We start from the raw sequence: 3,900 nt of genomic DNA, 5'->3' as shown, positions 1-3,900 counted from the left end.
TGCCTGCAGGCCTTCACATCAGGGTGCCCTGTGTACGTCTGGAAGTTTCGGCCCCTTGGAAAGCCCCACGGTTCCTTCCCTTGCTCAAAAGTCACCTTCTCAAGGAAGGCCAGCCTGACTCACCCCTTTACTATGTTAGCCTCCCCTCACGTGTCTCTCCACCCAGAGGCACCTGGGAAGAAAGGTGGTGGACTTCTGAAAGGTCACAGCTTCCAAGATGCTACAGAGAAGGTCTGCTCCACACGCTTTGGGTCGCCCTGAGCCAGAGCTGACACCAACCAGCCTTTGGCAAAGTAGACTCAACAAAGAACCCTGCAAGCGGCTCTTTGGGTGGGACTTTATTTCTACGCCCTCCCGAGGGGCCTCTCCTCTTTGGGTAGCAGGATGGAGATGCCAGTGGCTGGATGAAAACATGGTGGGCCTATGCTCTTGGACACCAGGCAGTGGCCCCACAACTCACCCTTCCCCCGATCTGTGAAGGCCCCCAGTCTCTTCCATGACACTACTAGAGCATTTAGAAGCATGAGCTGCTCTTTCAGGGGGCTGTCCCTTTGAGGTTATAGGAGGAGGCGACTGCACATCCGACACCTTATCCTCTTCCCTACTGTCTCCCAAATCCCGGAACCAAGGAGATCCATCTGTACCCGAGCCAAGAGAGCCATCGAGCCATCGGGTGGATTTTCATTCACCTGAGACTGTCAGGTACCCTGTACCCAGGCCTCCTAAAGAAGCCTCGCCTGGGCTCAGCCTGGACCTGCATGCAGCAGCACCAGAACCAGCCAGAGGGAACTGACAATACTGAGTCTCTCCTATCACGTCATTCAAGATAAAAGCAACACATTGTTGTTAGGTGCCATCGAGTCCGGTCCAACCCAGAGCCGCCCTGCGTCTCACACTGCCTGGTCCTGTGCCACCCTCATAATCGCTCCTATGTTGGAGCGTGCTGTCACGGCCTTTGTGTCCAGCTATTTTATTGAGGATCGTTCTATTGCTTGCACCTCCTCTGCCTTACCAAGTCTGATGACCTTCAGCAAGGACTGAGTCCTTCTGATATTTGCTCCAAGTCAGGGAGGCCAAGTCCTGCCATCCTCTTTCTAAGGAGCACCGTGGAGGTGCTTCCTATGAGACATCCTTACTCATTCTTCTGGCAGACAAATGTGCAATGTGCTTCAGCAATACCAATAAAGTAGAAGGCATGGATTCTTTTCCAGCTTTCTTTATTCATTATCCATCTTGGGTAATGCATGCATATGATGTGATTGAAAATCATGTGTGGGGCAGGGTCATCTTAACCCTTAAAGTGGCGTCTCTGGTCTGCAGCACTTGAACGAGGCCTTGTGCAGCAGAGTTAACCATTGGGATACATGGTTTGATTTCCCGACGACTGCCTCCATGAGCATTGATTATGGATCCAAGGGAAATGAAATCTTGGACAATCATTGGAAATCATTATTTTTCCCATTGCTCATGATGCTGCTTCGTGGTCTAGTTGTGAGGATTTTTGTTTTCTTTAAATTGAGTTGTGATTCATGCTAAAGGCGGCAGTCCTTGATCTTCATGGGCAAGTGCTTCAAGTCCTCCTCACCTTCAGCAAGCAGGGCTGTGTCATCTGCAGATCACAGGTTGTAAATCAGCCTTCCTCCAATCCCGATGCCCCGTTCTTCTTCAAATAGTCCAGCTTCTTAGACTATTTGCTCATCATACAGATTTAAGGATGCAATCTTTCCTTATTATAAACCAGGCAGCATTTCCTTGCCCTGTTTTAACAGCTGCCTCTTGGTCCATGCCCAGGTTCCACATGAGCAAAAGGAAGTGTCCTGAGATATTCGTTCTTCTCAATGGGCCCTTAATTTGCTATAATACTCACAGTCAAATGACTTTGCATCTTCAATAAAACACAAGTAAACTCGTTTCTGGTATTCTCTACTTTTTGGCAAGGTTCATCTGGCATCAGCAATGATAATCCTTGCGCCAAGTCCTTATCTGGATCTGGCTTGACGTTTTGGCAGCTCCCGCTTCAGGTACTGCTGCAACCGTTTCTTAATTACCTTCAGCAAAATTTTACTCATGCAGAATATTAATGCTATCATTTGATCATTTCTGCATTCAGTTAGATCACTTGTCTTTGGAATGGTCATATCTGTAGAGATATCTGTTCCAATCAGTCAAGTGACTATCTTAGCCCTTTGTTGAAGCATTTCAATCAATTCTTCGTTTTTTCAATTAAAAGATCATCTTATTGGGGGCTCTTACAGCTCTTACAACAATCCATACATCAATTGCATCAAACATATCTACCGATTCTTGATGCCTTGTTTCTACCAATGCCTTCAGCACAGCTCAGCCGACTTGCTTTACAACCACTTTCCTCCCTTCAAGACTATTTGCAGTGACCTAAACTAAGTGTCTGTCACCACCTTCACAGCTGAACAGGAGCAATACAGCCATACAATAGACGGCTGCACAACAATCAATAATGACAAACTTATGATGCGTGCAAAGACACAGATGAATCCCCAAAGCATTATGCTAGCTGCAAAAGAAAAAAAAGCCAGATTCAAAAGGTTGATAATGGTGTAATTTGCTTTATATGAGGCCCATGGTTGTCATTCCAGAGTATACCAAATGACAGATACAAAAGGCAGCCTAGTGGTTTCAGGGGACTGGAATGGGAGAGGTGGGTCCCCTAGGGGCTCTTAGGAACTTTGAGGGCCATGAAGTAGGCTTTAGTCTTGACTGTAGTGATGTCACTTCATCTGATGGAGAAAACTCATCTAACCACACAAGTGGATTTGATTGAATATCAATATACCTCAATGAGCCTGACTTTAAAAAAAGCAGCAAAAAACTAAACTAACAAGATCAAATAGTCTGACCCTCACCAAAAATAAAACCTCACATTGTGGTTCCATTTGGCCCATGTGGTTCCCTAAATTGACCATCCTTAGTTGTGCTTAACACGGTAATGGATGTGTTTTCTGGGAGACTTACAGTGGCGGTCCACTCAAAGGAGCAAGTTTCAGCAAAAGACAACACCTTCCCAATCTGTCAGGATAGCGACTGAGAGTTAACTGCCTGCTCATCAGAATTGATATTCTAATTTCAGAACTGATGGGAATTGTTGAAACTTGACCCAGCCTATTCCATCCTAGAGCATCTGTGTCCCTTGATCGTACAGGAAAGCAGTGGTGGTTGGACTCTTTGAAGTGAACACCAACCACCCTTAGATATGCTGACCACAGAGAGCACAGGGACATGGCTGGTGGTCAGCAAGAGCAGGACTGGCACCTGCCAGGGGCTCTCCTGCAGCTGCTGCCATCTGAGGAACCCATGATAGCTGAAGGAGAGCCAGAGATGCCCGAGATTCAAGACTCCTGATCCTCTGACTCACGGGAAACGTCATGTTTATTCTGCCCACTGCCATGGCTGAAATAAACACAAAAGGGAGCTAATGCCTCAGAAAGCCGCTGATCATAATTGGGATTTCAACAGCTTTTCTAGAGAAGAGTTTACTTGATAGCTTTCATGCCACCATAGTTCATGGAGTCAGAGCACCATGGATTCTAAGAAAGAAAAGCATGCTGCATGTTAAACTAGACCACAAGGGCCTATTTCTTAGAAGCTGAATTGTATCCTCACTGATAGAGCTCACTGAGACTTACTTAGACATAGATTTTTATCTTTTTAAAAAAATCATTTTATTAGGGGCTCATACAACTCTTATCACAATTCATACATACATCAATTGTGTGAAGTGCATTTGTACATTCATTGCCCTCATCATTCTCAGAACATTTCCTCTCCACTTAAGCCCCCAGCATTAGGTCCTCATTTTTCCCCTCCCTCCCTGCTACCCCCTCCCTCATAAGCCCTTGATAATTTATAAATTATTATTTTGTC

Source organism: Echinops telfairi, unplaced genomic scaffold (assembly GCF_000313985.2).
Source record: "Echinops telfairi isolate 266 unplaced genomic scaffold, ASM31398v2 ScPeMD7_3;HRSCAF=10, whole genome shotgun sequence".
Classification (NCBI taxonomy): Eukaryota; Metazoa; Chordata; class Mammalia; order Afrosoricida; family Tenrecidae; genus Echinops; species Echinops telfairi.
This window is presented reverse-complemented; position numbering follows the sequence as displayed.